Source organism: Dryobates pubescens, chromosome 31 (genome assembly GCF_014839835.1).
Source record: "Dryobates pubescens isolate bDryPub1 chromosome 31, bDryPub1.pri, whole genome shotgun sequence".
Lineage (NCBI taxonomy): Eukaryota > Metazoa > Chordata > Aves > Piciformes > Picidae > Dryobates > Dryobates pubescens.
The window spans coordinates 6,949,895-6,965,864 of NC_071642.1; the positions used below are offsets into that span (position 1 = coordinate 6,949,895).

At 53.7% G+C, this 15,970-nt stretch overlaps 1 protein-coding gene across 4 annotated transcripts in view; it reads right to left on the minus strand.

Annotated features, from left to right (window-relative positions):
* Positions 1-15,970, minus strand: part of PEBP4 (phosphatidylethanolamine binding protein 4) — a 150,941-nt gene that overhangs the window by 69,844 nt on the left and 65,127 nt on the right. The gene's annotated exons all lie outside the window — the stretch shown is intronic.

The following is a 15,970-nucleotide window of genomic DNA, read 5'->3' on the forward strand; positions in this document are numbered from 1 at the left end:
GATTTCCTCCTCAGCTCTTCTAGCTCTTCAAAGGGAGGGAGAACAGAAGGCTTTCTGCTGCCTCCAAACAACAGGCACCAAGGACAGCTTCCTCCCCTGCCAGCCATCCTCTAACCGCAGCTGACAGCAGCAACAGGCACAGCAGCGTGCCCCAGCACAGGAGACCTTCCACCAAGGGCTGCAGTCCTTGGGGGAGAGGCACAGGACTCAACTCCAGCTCCAGCCCTGGGGTGGTGGTCAGGGACAGGGTGGATGTCCCAGACACCTTGAGGGCTGGATTCTGTTTTGGGTCCCTCGGTCCAAGAAGGACATTGAGGGCTGGAGCAGGTCCAGAGAAGAGCAACAAAGATGGGGAAGGGTCTGGAGAACAGGGCTCAGGGAACTGAGCCTAGAGCAAAGGAGGTTGAGGGGAGGGCTCTCTACAGCTCCCCGACAGGAGGCTGGAGTCAGGTGGGGGTTGGGCTCTTCTCCCAAGGAACAAGGGACAGGACTAAAAGAAATGCCCTCAAGTTGCACCAGGGGAGGCTCAGGTTGGACATTAGAAGAAAGTTCTTCACTAAAAGGGTTCTCAAAGCCTGGCCCAGGCTGCCCAGGGAGGTGGCTGAATCCCCAGCCCTGAAGGGGTTGCAAAGCCTCAGAGATGTGGCTTAGCCTCAGCCTTGGTAAAGTTAGGGAATGGATGGACTGGATGATCTTAAAGGGCTTTCCCAGCTGATGCAATTCCATGCTTCCATGACTCCCTGAGGGTGGCTGTGAGGAGCTGAGCTCTACCTGACAAACCCCAAACTAAGCCCAAGATGCACCAGAGATGGCTGGAAGAAGGCAAAGCTTCTTCCTCACAACACACCCAGAGGTTTGGGCCACCTCTCCTGGCTGATGGCAACTGGACAAAGAGACAGAGGGGACTCGTGGATGATGCTGGCTCAGCCCCACAGCATCTGAGGGTGCCCAACACCCCCACAGGTGGCACCACCTCTGTGAGCCCAGGGGGATATTTTGGTCTCTGGAGGATGGAGCTGGGTTTGAAGTGACCTCTGGAGGCTGTGGATAGAAAACCTGCTGATCTCCAGGGATTTGGCAGGACCTCAGGCACCAGCTTATCCTGCAAGCACCCAGATTAAGGGATCTATCTCCTAATAAAACCTGCAGGTGCATCTGGCAGCCCCCAGCAGTGCCACGCTGGGCTCCAGCGAGCCCAGGGGCTGGGCTTCCGTAAAGGGCTGCAGATTTAGCCTGGCCATTCCCACCCAAGTCAGCTGGAGCTCGCTGGATAAATCCCTCAGTGGCTTCTGAAACCTGCAGGGATTTTCACAGGGAGGTTGCTGGGGCTGGCACAGCCTTTCCCCCCTCCTCCTCTCCCTATTTCCCAACCCTTGGTGGGGGAAAATGGGGCAAGAGAGCCCTGGGGTACTGCCGTAGCAGGAGACACCCTCTAGACCCTTCCCTTTAATGGCCACTGGAGCTGAGCATCACTCAGCCCAGCTCACAGACCCCACAACAAGAAGCAGTTTAACCAGAAAAGGGGGAATTGAACTCACTTAGCAATCAGTTTGCAAGAGTTGCAGAGAAAATCCCAAGATCATGCCTTGCCTGGGAGCACAGCTGGTGAGGTGCCCCTCCCCCCTGTGCATGAATCCCAGCCTGGCTCAGAGTGAATTTGTGTCCAGTTCTGGGCTCCCCAGTTCAAGAGGGACAGGGAACTACTGGAGAGAGTCTAGGACAGGCTGGGAAGGTGCTGAGGGGCCTGGAGCAGCTCTGTGAGGAGCAAAGGCTGAGAGCCTGGAGCCAGAGCAGCCCCAGAGGGGAGCTGAGCAATGCTCAGCAAGAGCTAAAGGAGCTGTGGGGGCAAGAGGCTGGGGCCAGACTCTGCTCAGTGGTGCCCAGGGACAGCAAAAGGGGCAAAGGGCACAAACTGGCACCCAGGAGGTTCCATCTGGAGAGGAGGAGAAAGTTGTTTGGTGTGAGGGTGCTGGGCCGGGCTGCCCAGAGAGGTTGTGGAGTCTCCTTGTGCGGAGAGCTTCCAACCCCCCCTGGGCCATTGTGCTCCTGGGCAAGCTGCTGTGGGTGCCCTGCTGGAGCAGGGGGGTTGGATGAGATGCTCTCCAGAGGTCCCTCCCCAGCCTCACCATACTGGGATTTTTGGGCCATGGTTTAATGGCCAGGGTGGTGTTGGGTTATGGTTGGACTCAATGCTCTTAGAGGGCTTTTCCAGCCATCATCATTCTAAGCTCTGCGTCCTGGTCGGGTTCCACCAAGCACGCAGAGGTGTGCATGGAAACGGAGCCCTGACAGCGCCACAGTGCAAAGTCAGAGCTCAGGACCCTGGAGCAGAGCTGTCATAGAATCACAGAATCATAGAATTGGCAGTGCCATGGCCAGGGACACCTCACACCACAGCAGGTTGCTCACAGCCACAACCAGCCTGGCTGCAAACACCTCCAGGGATGAAGCTTCCACCACCTCCCTGGGCAACCTGTGCCAGTCTCTCACCACCCTCATAGGCAAGAGCTTCTTCCTAACAGCCAATCTGAATCTCCCCACTTCTACTTTAGCTGCACCCCCCCCCCCCTCCCTGACACCGTCAGAAGTCCCTCCCAATCTTTCTTGTAGCCCCCTGCAGATCCTAGAAGGCCACAATGAGGTCTCTTCAGAGTCTTCTCCTCTCCAGCCTTGCACAACCCCAACTCCCTCAGTCTGTCCTCACAGGAGAGGTGCTCCAGCCCTCTGCTCCTCCTCGTGGCACCTCCCCTCTCCATCCTGCTCCCAGCTGCAGCCTCCTGCATCACCAAGAGCATCCCAGGAGATATAAAAAAACCCCATCACAAAACTCCTCAATATTCCTTGCCGGTGCTGAAATCAGCATTCAATGGGCAAGAGAAGGAGGGGAGAGAAGGAGAAAATGAGAAGGAGGGGGGAGGAGGGCGGGGGGGGGGGGGGGGGGTGTGGGGCCACGAAGCCAAACAACCCAAAAACCCCGAAGCTGGAAGTGTGAAGGAATTTGAGCTCTAACTTTGGGGAGGGGTGGGGAGCCGAGCAGGGCGTCGCTGCAATCTCTCTCTCGGCTCTGCTCGGGGGAGCCCAGCTGGTGGGAACAGAACGTGTAGTCATGGGACTGTCATCGTGTGCTGTCCAGGTTAACATGTAGCATTTCTATTACTATTAACAGACTTTCTGCTCCTCACTCCATCTGTTCTTCGAAATAATTGCAGTTGTACAGACCATGCCTTCGCTCCAGGCAGGCTCTGGGGAGAGGGTAGTGGTTTTATGCAATCGGGGAGGGGGGGTGGGGGGGCCGGGGGGGTGTTTGGAGTGGGGGGAGGGGTGGGAAGATTGGGGGGGGGGGGGGGGAAGGTTGGGGGAGGGGAAAAAAAAAAAAAGATTGAAAAAAAAAAGATTGGAAAAAGAAAAGATCTAAAAAATGATTGGGGAAAAAAAAGGTTGAGGAAAAAAAGGTGGGGAAAAAAAAAAGATGGGGGGAAAAAAGATTGGGAAAAAAAGATTGGGGGAAAAAAGATGGGGGGAAAAAAGATTGCAAAAAAAAGGATGGGGAAAAAAAGATTGGGGAGAAAAAGATTGGGAAAAAAAAGATTGGGAAAAAAAAGATTGGGAAAAAGATAGAAAAAAAATGGGAAAAGATAGAAAAAAAAGAATGGGAAAAAGAAAAAAGATTGGGAAAAAAATTGGGAAAAAGATTAAAAAAAGATTGAAAAATGGAAAACATTTGAAAAATATTGGGGGAAAATAAGAAAATAAAATATTAAAAAGTGATTGGGAAAAAATATTTGAAAATATTGGGGAAAACTGGGGAAAATTGGGGGGAAAAGGATTAAAAATTGGGAAAAAAGATTGGAAAAAAGATTGGAAAAAAGATTGGAAAAGTGATTGGGAAAAAAAGGTTGAAGAAAGTTATTGGGAAAAGAAAAGATTGGAAAAATTATTTTTAGAAAAGATTTTTAAATGACTGGGATAAAAAAAAAAGATTTTAAAAAAGACTGAAAAAATATTTGGAAAAAAGATTGGGAAAAAAACGGGGAGAAATTGAAAAAAAGGATTGGGGAAAAATTGGACAAAAAAGATTGTGGAAAAACTATTTTTTAAATGGGAAAAAAATTGAGGATAAAAAGATTGAAAACAAAGATTTTAAAAAAATAGATTGGAAAAATAGATTGGAAAAAATTATTGGAAAAAAAAGATGGAAAAAAAATTGGAGGAAAAAAGATTGGAGGAAAAAAGATTGGGAAAAAAAATTGGGGAAAAAAAAGATTGGGAGAAATAAAGATTGGGAGAAAAAAGGTTGGGAGAAAAAAGGTTGGGAGAAAAAAGGTTGGGAGAAAAAAGGTTGGGAGAAAAAAGGTTGGGAGAAAAAAGGTTGGGAGAAAAAAGGTTGGGGAAAAAAAGATTGGGAAAATAAAGGTTGGGAAAATAAAGGTTGGGAAAAAAAGGCTGGGAAAAAAAGGCTGGGAAAAAAGATTGGGAGAAAAAAGGTTGGGAAAAAAAAGGTTGGGAAAAAAAAGGTTGGGGAAAAAAAGGTTGGGAAAAAGGCTGGGAAAAAAAAGGTTGGGAAAGAAAAAGATTGAAAAAAGAAAGAAGGGGGGGGGGAAAGATTAGGAAGAAAAAGCTTGGGGAAAAAAAGCTTGGGAAAAAAAAAGGGGGGGGGATAGAAAAAAAGAGGGGGAAAAAGGGAAAACTAAAGAAAAAAAGTGTTAAAAAATAACAGCAAACACAAGGAGAGAGAGCAAGAGGAGTTAACAGCAGGCTCAGCATTCGGAGACAGATTGGAGCCTGGAAAGGTGGAAACGCAGGAGGCCAGGGGCCAGACCCTCCCGGGGCCATCAGCTGGGGTCAGTGGCCCCAAGCAGGGCTGGCCCGGAGGGATTTTTCTCCCTCATCGCCTGCAGGACACCCTAAGAGGTCCAATCCTTCGCCTTCCACCTAAAGATAGCAAAGTCCTCCACGACCTGAGTTAATCTGCTCGGTGCTTAGGTGCCGGCAGCTGAGGATGAGCCAGCAGTGTGCTCAGGTGGCCAAGAAAGCCAACAGCAGCCTGGCCTGGAGCGGCAGTGGTGTGGGCAGCAGGAGCAGGGCAGGGATAGTGCTCCAGGGCAGGGATTGTGCCCCAGGGCAGGGATTGTGCCCCTGGACTGGGCACTGCCGAGGCCACACTCTGAGTGCTGGGGGTCAGCGCTGGGCTCCTCGCTCCAAGAAGGACACTGAAGGGCTGGAGTAGGGCAGAGAAGGGCAAAGGAGCTGGGGAAGGGTCTGGGGAGGAGCAGCTGAGGGAGCTGGGGGTGTTTAGCCTGGAGAAAAGGAGGCTGAGGGGAGACCTTCTGGCTCTCTACAGCTCCCTGACAGGAAATTGGAATGAGGTGGGGGCTGGTCTCTTCTCCCAAGGGACAAGCAACAGGATAAGAGGAAATGGCCTCAGGTTGCACCAAGGGAGGTTTAGGTTGGACATGAGAAGATTACTTCTTTGCTGTAAGGGTTCTCAAGCCCTGGGCCAGCCTCCCACCCATGGAGCTGATCTCCATCTCTGGAGGTGCTCAAAAACCACGAAGCCATGGCACCTGGGGACATGGTTTAGCAGCCAGGGTGGCATTGGGTTGCCAGTTGGACCCAAATCTTTCCCAACCTTAATGCTCCTCTGATCCTGTGCCAGCTGCTGGGTGCTGCTTCCAGAGATCCACCTCCCTCTCCCCCCACCCCCCCCCAAAACCTGGCAAACCTTCTGCTTTGTGGTCCCCAGACATTGTGGGGGGAGGAGGTGGTTTCCTGCTGGTTTTTCACTTGCAAGGAGCAGAGCAGCCTGAGCAGTGGTGGCTTTAGGTGGTGGTGGTGGGTGTGTGGGGGGGTTAATGCTGCAATCCCTCCTCGACACAGGCTAACAGCATTAGCTGCTGTCAGGGCTGCAGACAGGAGCCAGCCTGCGGTGACACAGGAGCTGCTCAGCTCTACAAGCGTGAACCGGCCCCAGGGATTTGGGGAGAGGAGCAAAGGGAGCTTAGAGCAGAAAATTCCTCCAGAGCAGAACAGCAGCAGTGGCAGCAGCATCTGTGCAGGGGGACAGGAGGAAGGAGAGAAGGGAGGGAAAAAGCCATCTGGGGGTTAGGAAAGTACCACTCCAGCCCTGCCCAGCGCCTCCTCAGCCTTTTCTGCTCAGCCTGGGGCATGGAGGTGCTGCTGAGGTGGGGGAACTGGTGGAGACATGGTGAACTCCACCAGCATCATGTCAATGGACACATGCAAGGGCCACCCTTCCAAGCATCACCCTTCCAAGGGCCACACTTCCCAGGGCCACCCTTCCAAGGATCACTGCTTCAAGCATCACCCTTCCAAGCATCACCCTTCCAAGCATCACCCTTCCAAGGGTCATGTTCCCAAGCACCACCCTTCCAAGAGTCCCTGTTCCAATGGTCACCCTTCCAAAGGTCACCTTTCCAAGGGCCACCCTTCCAAGGGTCACCTTTCCCTGCTCCCCCAGCCAGTCCTCTCATCAAGGCTCTTCACAGTTAACATTTAACAACTTCAAGGAGCTTCTCCCTTCCCTGCAGGGCCAACCCAGCTCTTTACACCCCAAGCTTTGCACCTGGGTGCAGGTGTCCTGCCCTTCTCCAGCATCCAACAAGGGAGCCCAAGCAGCAGAGCTGGTAGCAGCTGCTGTGTTTTCCTGGCAGTGAGGCTGGAGAGACAGTGGAACAGGTTGCCCAGGATGTGGATGCCCCCTCCCTGAAGGTGTTGAAGGCCAGGTTGGAGAGGGCCTTGAGCAACCTGGGCTGGTGGAGAGCTGGGGAGGGACTTTTTGGCAAGGGCTTGGATGACAGGATGAGAGGGAATGGACTGAAGCTTGAAGAGGGCAGATTTAGACTGGAGAGTAGGAAGAAATTCTTTCCAATGAGGGTGGTGAGAGGCTGGAACAGGTTGCCCAGGGAGGTGGTGGATGCCCCCTCCCTGGAGGTGTTGAAGGCCAGGTTGGAGGGGGCCTTGAGCAACCTGCCCTAGCAGAAGGTGTCCCTGCCTTGGAAGTGAATGATCTTTAAGGCCCCCTCCAACCCAAACCATTTGATGAATCTAGGAGAAGCATTCCTAGAGGGAAGCAGAAGGGACACCTCCAGTTCTCACTGCACAAATTAGCAACTTCTCCATTAGCCACAGGTTTAGGCAACTTGCTGGGAGCAGGAAGGGACTTTGCCAGAGGCAGGCAGGCAGGAGAGGGATTTGTGTGCTGAGGATACACACAGAGGGCTCAACAGATCCCGTGGAGCTGGGGCTGCTGAGGAATTAAAGACTTATCCAAATGAAAGCAAATCGGGTGTTAAGTGACACACATGTAGGGAGAGAGGTTTCCTTGGAAACCAGCACACATGGAAGCAGCACACATGCAGCATTCCCAGGATTTTGGGGGGCAGCACGAGGGGAGCTGTGGGGAATCTGCCCTGCCAAGGATGCCCACAGGGTTTGCTTGGGGATGGAGCAGAGCCAAGCCCTGTCCCACCTGCCAGGCTGGAGTGGTGCCAGGGGAGGGTGAGGTCGGAGATAGGAGGGAAAATTTCTTTGCTGCAGGAGTGGGCAGGGGCTGGAAGAGGCTGCCCAGGGAGGTGGGGGAGTCCCCATCCCTGGAGGGGTTCAAGAAATGTGTGGCCATGGCACCTGGGGACGTGGTTTAATGGCCATGGTGGTCTTAAGTTGAAGGTTGGAGTGGATGATCTTAGAGGTCTCCACCAAGAGAAATGATTCTGTTTCTGTGCTGCAGGGCACAGAGGGAAAGGGCCCCAAATGCCTCTCTTGTCCTGATTGGGAAGGGGAGCTGCATGGTGCCCCATCCCCAAAAGAGGGAGGAATGATGGGCAAAGACCCCTACCCCAGCACCCATTTCCCAGCACAGAGCTGAGTGGGTTGGGTTGAGCTGCAGCTGGATCCTCCCCAGCTCATCCATCCCTTGGAGCTGCTCCTCATTTGCAAAGGCCAAAGACTGGGAAGCAGCCAGGCCCTCACCAGTGAGGCACTGGGTGAGATTTCCAGCTGGGCTATTGACCCAGTTGTCATGGAATCATTTGGGTTGGAAGAGACTGTGAAGCTCATGGAGTCCAATCCAGCACCACCAAACCATAGCCCTCAGCACCACATCTCCACGGCTTTCAAACCCCTCCAGGGATGGGGACTCCACTACTGCCCTGGGCAGCCTGGATCAGATCTTGATAACCCTCAAGGGGAAGAAATTGTTCCCCATGGCCAACCTGAACCTCCCCTGGGGCAACCTGAGGCCATTTTTTCTCATCCTGTTGCCTGTTCCTTGGGAGAAGAGACCAACCCTCACCTGCAGAGAGTAATGAGGTCTCTCCTCAACCTCCTTTTCTCCAGGCTGGACAACCTCAGCTGCTCCTCCCCAGCCCTGTTCTCCAGACTCTTCAGCAGCTTCATTGTCCTTCTCTGGCCCCATTCCATCACCTCAGTGTCCAACTTGGAGTGAGGAACCCAAAATCTGAGCCTGTGAGCTCACTGCACAGGATTTCAGGGTGACTGCTGACACAAGACCATGCAGCTTGGGGCTGGCCAGTCCCTCCAGCACAGGGCTGGGTTGTGGTGATGCAGCACCCAGGCAGCATCTTGGCCAGGGCATGGCTGGGTTTCTACAACAAAAATCTCTATATCCCCAAAGCAACAGTGCTGGAGCAGGGCAGGAGCTCCTGGATGGGGTGGAAGGTAGCTATGATGCTCAGCATCCTAGGAAACATCCTGCTGGGTGATGCTTTGAGGTCTCCAGCCTGCACCCCACCAGTGCTGCTCCTCCTGCAAGCAGGGAAGCGTCGCCAGCACCACAGCTGAGAGCTGAGAGTCAATCTGGGCTTTGCTTTTTTGGTTTTTGTTGTTTGTTGTTTTTTTTTTCTCCCTTGGCTTGTCCCCAGTACTAAAAAGTTTCTATAATGGGCACAGGGTTGGAAATTCTGCTGCTGCTGCTGCCTGTCTTCTCCAACGAGAGCTTCTAGCTCCTTCTCTGGTGGCTAAGAGCACGGCGGGGTGAGGCAGGGGAATCATAGGCTCACAGAACTGGCAGGCTTGGAAGGGACCTCAAGGCTCAGCCAGTTCCAACCCCCCTGCCATGGCCAGGGACACCCTCACACCACAGCAGGTTGCTCACAGCCACCTCCAGCCTGGCTGCAAACACCTCCAGGGATGAGGCTTCCACCACCTCCCTGGGCAGCCTGTGCCAGGCTCTCACCACCCTCATGGGCAACAACTTCTTCCTCACATCCAATCTGAATCTCCCCACTTCCAGTTTTGCTCCATCCCCCCCAGTCCTATCCCTCCCTGACACCCTCAGAAGTCCCTCCCCAGCTTTCTTGGAGCCCCCTGCAGATCCTGGAAGGCCACCAGAAGGTCTCCTCAGAGCCTTCTCTTCTCCAGCCTGCACAACCCCAACTCCCTCAGTCTGTCCTCACAGCAGAGCAGCTCCAGCCCTCTGCTCCTCCTCCTGGCCCTTCTCTGGGCACCTTCCAGCACCTCCAGATCCTTCCTGGCACAGAGGCTCCAGCACTGGCCCCAGAGCTGCAGCTGTGGTCTCAGCAGCATGGAGCAGAGGGGCAGAATCCCCTCCCTGGCCCTGCTGGCCACACTTCTCTTGCTGCAGCCCAGGCTCTGCTTGGCTCTCTGGGCTGCAGGTGCTGACTGCTGGCTCCTGTTGAGCTTCTCCTGCCCCAGCACCCCCAAGGTCTTTTCTTCAGGGCTGCTCTCCAGCCAGTCCCTGCCCAGCCTGTATCAGTGCCTGGGCTTGCCCTGACCCAGCTGCAGGACCTTGCCCTTGGTCTTGCTGCAGCCCAGGGTAGGCTTCTTGTGGCTTTCAGCGCGGAGCTCGGCGGGGTCTGACCTCCTGGTTCTAAAGCAGCAGCTCACCACTTCCACACTCACAACATAAACCCAAAAAAGAAATAGGTCAGCAACATTAACCCTGCTCCCCAGGACTTGCCCAAGGGGACAAGTGGCACCATCTGAATGCTTGGCCAGCTCTAGGCTCACCTCCCCCCACCCACACCTCCAACCCCCACCCCCACCCACTCCTCAGCCCTGAGGGAACCTCATTGACTTTCCAACTCTCTGCAGCTCTCTCCCTATCCCTTCACTCTCCCCCCTGGGGCTCATCGTGGTGAAGGTGGCCAAATATTTATGCAGCCCTGATGTTCTAATGAGGATTGATTAAGCCTGGATCGTTAGAGCGAGCATGGTAAAGGTCTGCTGCCAGCTGAAGGGCTTGGGATGCTTTAAGGAGTGGTTGGTTTGCTGGGAAAAGGAGAACAGGTTGGGTTCCTCCTGTCACAGAATTAATCAGCTTCAGAGAGGCATGGAATGGGTTGGGTTGGAAGGGGCCTTAAAGATCATCCAGGTCCACTGCCATGGGCAGGGACACCTCCCACCAGCCCAGGTTGCTCAAGTCCTCATCCATCCTGGCCTTGAACACCTCCAGGGAGGGAGCAATCCTCACTACAAAACCATATGAGGGAGGTGTTGGGTAGGAGGTTGGACTTGATGGTCTTAGAGGTCTTGTCCAGCCTTAACGACTGAATGATTCTGTGAGCAGCCAGGTCTAGCTGGGGATGTCCCAGCTGACTGCAGTCCCAAGCTGGGCTTGGACTGGGTGACCTCCAGAGGTCCCTTCCAACCCAGGGCATTCTGTGAATCTAGGGCACAAAGTGACCAAGGAGAAAGTGGGATAAGATCAAAGCCAGCCCTTCACCCAGCACTGCCAGGGCATCACCAACCTATGGCCCTCAGCACCACACCTCCACAGCTTTGGAACCCCTCCAGGGATGGGGATTCCCTGGGCAGCCTGGGCCAGCTCTTGACAAGCCTCCAGGGGATGAAGCTGCTCCTCACGGCCAAGCTGAACCTCCCCTGGTGGACAACTTTCCCCTTGTCTTGTTGCTTGTTCCTTGGGACAAGTGATCAACCCCCACCTGGCTCCAACCTCCTTTCAGGGCGTTGTAGAGACTCCGAAGCTCTCCCCCCGAGCCTCCTCTTCTCCAGGCTAAAATCGGGACAGCACCTCCAGCCTCCCCCTCTCCCCCCGCCTCCTTCCCCATCTTCCAGCTATAATCCCAACACAACAACCACCACCCAAAGGTGAACTACCCCCGCACCCAAGACCACCCTAACCCAGCTGTAAGCCGTTGCCTCCCCCTCTGCCCCCTCCTTCCTTTTTTTCCAGGAGCTATTAATTGCCGTTTGGGTGACACAACTTCAGCTCTTGTCCTCCAGGCTGGGGGGAAGGGGGGGAGGGAAGGGACGACCAGCAACTCAGGCAAGGCTTTGGGATGAATTGAGGAGGAAACGGCGCATTTCCCGAGCGGCCAGCAAGGAGGAGAAGGAGGAGGAGGAGGAGGGGGAGGAGGCGGCAGCGAGCGGCCGCGGCGGCGGAGCGCAGCCTTCCAGCCCAATTATTATCACGGGAGGGGACACATGGATTGGTGACATTTGACATTTGCTACCAAATATTTTGATGCAGGCTGGCACCTCCGTCACAAATTATTTTCCTAATCTTGCCTGGGATTTTGGGTGGGTTTTTTGTCGGTTTTTGGGTTGGTTTTTTTTTCCCCCTCTTCTTTTCCCAGGTTATTTTTTTTTGGGGGGGGTCATTTGTTTGTTTGATTGATTTTTTGGGGGGGGGGAGGTTTGGGGGGTTTGGTTGGTTGGATGGGGTTTGGGGTTTGTTTTTTTTAACGGGGTGGGGGAAACAAAATCCAAACCAAACCCAACCCCCCCCCCCCCAAAAAAAAAACCCCACCCCACCCCAAAAAAAACCCCACACCACCAAAAAAAAAAAACCAAAACAAAACTAACAAAAAGAACGATAAAAAATCCTCAAAGCCCCTCAAATCAAACCACACCAAACCCAACAACGACAAAAAAACCACGACAGAACAAACCAACCCCAACAGAAAGGCATAAAAAACCCCCCCTCAACAAAACAAAGCAAACAATTGAGTGCACCCTCAGCAGGTTTGCTGATGGCACCGAGCTGTGTGGGGCAGCAGACAGGCTGGAGGGAAGGGATCCATCCAGAGGGACCTGGACAGGCTGGAGAGGTGGGCACAAGCCAACCTCAGGAGGTTCAACAAGACCAAGGGCAGGGTCCTGCAGCGGGGTCGAGGCAATCCCAGGCACAAATCCAGGCTGGGCAGGGACTGGCTGGAAAGCAGCCCTGAGGAGAGAGCCTTGGGGGTGCTGAGGGAGGAGAAGCTCACCAGGAGCTCTCAGTGTGCACTTGCAGCCCAGAGAGTTAAGCAGAGCCTGGGCTGCAGCAAGAGAAGTGTGGCCAGCAGGGCCAGGGAGGGGATTCTGCCCCTCTGCTCAGCTCTGCTGAGACCCCACTTAGAGTACTGCCTCCAGCTCTGGAGCTCCTATTACAGGAAGGATCTGGAGGTGCTGGAAGGTGTCCAGAGCAGGGCCATGAGGATGAGCAGAGGGCTGTAGCTGCTCTGCTCTGAGGACAGACTGAAGGAGTTGGGGCTGTTCAGTTTGGAGAAGAGAAGGCTCTGAGGTGACCTCATTGTGGCCTTCCAGGATCTGCAGGGAGCTACAAGAAGGCTGGGGAGGGACTGCTCAGGGTCTCAGGTAGGGATAGGACTGGGGGGAATGGAATGAAGCTGGAGGTGGGGAGATTCAGGCTGGATGTGAGGAGGAAGTTCTTCCCCATGAGAGTGGTGAAGCCCTGGAATGGGTTGTCCAGGGAGGTGGTTGAGGCCCCAGCCCTGGAGGTGTTTAAGCCCAGGCTGGATGAGGCTCTGGCCAGCCTGATGTAGTGTGGGGTGTCCCTGCCCACGGCAGGGGGGTTGGAACTAGATGACCCTTGTGGTCCCTTCCCACCCTGACTGATTCTATGATTCTATACTATGATACTAAACCCCACAAAAAACAGTAAAGCAAAGCAAACCAAACAAGAAACCAACAACCAAAAAACCCCAAACCAACAAAAAACAACCAAAACCCCCCACAAAAAAACCTCAACCAAACAAAAGCAACAATAAAAAAACCCACAAAAAACAACAAACCAAAACCAACAAAAAAACCAACAAAAAAACCCACAAAACCAAGAAAACAAATAAAAAGCAACCAAAAAAAAACCCACAAAAAACCCTCAACCAAAGAAAGCAAACAAAACCCAACACCAAAACCCACAAAAAACCACCAAACCAAACCAGAAACCCAACCAAAACCATGACAAAACAAACTAAAACCAACCAAACCCCACCCCACCCCCCAAAAACCCCCTCAACAAAACAAATAGAGATAACCAAAAAGCAGGGGGAAAAAAAACCCCAACAAAACCAACCCAAAAGCCCAATCCAAAAGCCCAAGGGCTGCCCAAAGTGACTTTAGCAAAGGAGCAGAAGGGTCAATGTCACCTCAGCATCACTGAAGAGCTGGTGACCTGCCCTGGGTGATGCTGCTCTGGCAGGGCCGGGGTGGGGGGTTGGGCTGGATGATCTCCAGAGGTCCCTTCCAACCCCTAATACTCTGTGAACCTCTGGCTGAGCCACTGGGTGGGCAAAGGAAAGGGCAACAGTGGGGTAAATGCACCCCGAGCCCCCTTCCCCCCCTCCAGGTTTTGCTCTAGGACATCAGTAGAATCAGAGAATTGTCAGGGTTGGAAGGGACCTCAAGGCTCAGCCAGTTCCAAGCCCCCTGCCATGGCCAGGGACACCTCACACCACAGCAGGTTGCTCACAGCCACCTCCAGCCTGGCTGCAAACACCTCCAGGGATGAGGCTTCCACCACCTCCCTGGGCAGCCTGTGCCAGGCTCTCACCACCCTCATGGGCAACAACTTCTTCTTCACATCCAATCTGAATCTCCCCACTTCTAGTTTTGCTCCACCCCCGCAGTCCTATCCCTCCCTGACACCCTCAAAAGTCCCTCTCCAGCTTTCTTGTAGCCCCCTTCACATCCTGGAAGGCCACAAGAAGGTCTCCTGGGAGCCTTCTCTTCTCCAGACTGAAACCCATGGACGAACCCTCTTTGAGGGGGAACATTGTTGGGACTTTGCTCTGGGACCTCCCTGGTGACCTTCTTTTGCTCAAGGAGGTCACAGATGAACCTATTTTCCTCTGGAGTTTCGTTGATGAACTCAACTTTGCTCTGGGACACAGACTTACAGAACTGTTAGAGCTGGAAGGGACCTCAAGGCTCAGCCAGTTCCAACACCCCTGCCATGGGCAGGGACACCTCACACTGCAGCAGGTTGCTCACAGCCACAGCCAGCCTGGCCTTAATCATCATTGCCCAGGGAGGTGGTGGAGTCACCACCCATGCAGCTATGGCATTGTGGGACATGGTTTGATGGCCACAGTGGTGCTGGGTTGAAGGTTGGACTGGATGATCTTCCTGAGGGCTTTTCCAACCCAAACCATTCAATGACTGCAGGAGATGAACTCATTTTGCTCTGGGACATCGCTGCCCAGGAAAGTGGTGGAGTGCCCATCCCTGGAGGTGTTCAAAAACTGTAGCCATGGCACTGTGGGACAGGGTTTGGTGGGCATGGTGGTGGGGTGTGATCTCAGACTGATGATCTTAGAGGGCTTTTCCAACCCAAACAGTTCTGTGATTCCATGTGATGAACCCACCTTGCTCAGGGACACCACCAAGGAACCCACATTGCTCTGAGAGATCACCAAGGAACCCACCTTGCTCAGGGACACCACCAAGGAACCCATTTTGCTCAGGGACACCACCAAGGAACCCTTTTTGCTCAGGAAGATCATCAAGGAACCCATTTTGCTCAGGGACACCACCAAGAAACCCTTTTTGCTCAGGGACACCACCAAGGAACCCTTTTTGCTCAGGGAGATCATCAAGGAACACATTTTGCTCAGGGACACCACCAAGGAACCCATTTTGCTCAGGGAGATCACCAAGGAACCCACATTGCTCAGGGACACCACCAAGGAACCCTTTTTGCTCTGGGAGATCATCAATGAACCCATTTTGCTCAGGGACACTACCAAGGAACCCTTTTTGCTCAGGAAGATCACCAAGGAACACATTTTGCTCAGGGACATCACCAAGGACCCCACCTTGCTCTGGGAGATCATCAAGGAACACATTTTGCTCAGGGACATCACCAAGGAACCCACCTTGCTCTGGGAGATCATCAATGAACCCATCTTGCTCAGGGACACCACCAAGGAACCCATTTTGCTCAGGGACATTCCCGAGGAACCCTCTTTGCTCTAGGACATCACCAACAACCCCACCCAGGCCTTGAGAACCCTCAGAGTGCTTTCTCTCCTCTCCCTCCCACCCCCAGAAGGGAAGCAGCGGCCGCGGCCGCCGCCGCAGCCTGGCAGCAGGGCTGGGGGTGGCCAGCTCCCCGGCAAGGCAGGGGTTAGCAGCACGGGGGAATCGCTGAACTCGGTGCCACCAGACAGCTCGGGAAGAGCTGAAATGACTTTAAATGCCTAAACATTTTAAAACAAACCCTGAAACAATTCCGTTGCCAGCTCCTCGCCTCTTTTCCCTCCCTCCCTGCTCTCCCTCTCCCATTTTTACCGTTTCCAGAGCTGTTTTACGCCTCATTACCTGCACACTGTGAGTGATGTCTGTCGGTCCTGGAGCTGTAAATACCTTAAATCATGCTTCATTAAGAATATCTCTGGTGCTATTAAAGAGCTATAATAGACAACGAGTTAACAGCTGATTAAAGATGAACTCCATTTGTGTCACTCACCAGCTGCAGGAAGAGGCTTTAAGTTTCTTAAACTCAGCTCTCATTATCTGGGGAAGTGGGGCTGGGGCTGGCGGGGAGGGAAGGGGGGTGCAGGGCTGCTGGGGTAGGGAGGGAGGGGTGCTGGGGTGGGGATGCTGGGGTGGGGAGGGAGGGGTGCTGGAGTGGGGGTGGAGGGGTGCTGGGGTGGGGATGGAGGCATGGGGATGCTGGGGTGGAGATGGAGGGATGCTGGGGTGGGGATGGATGGGTGCTCACTTG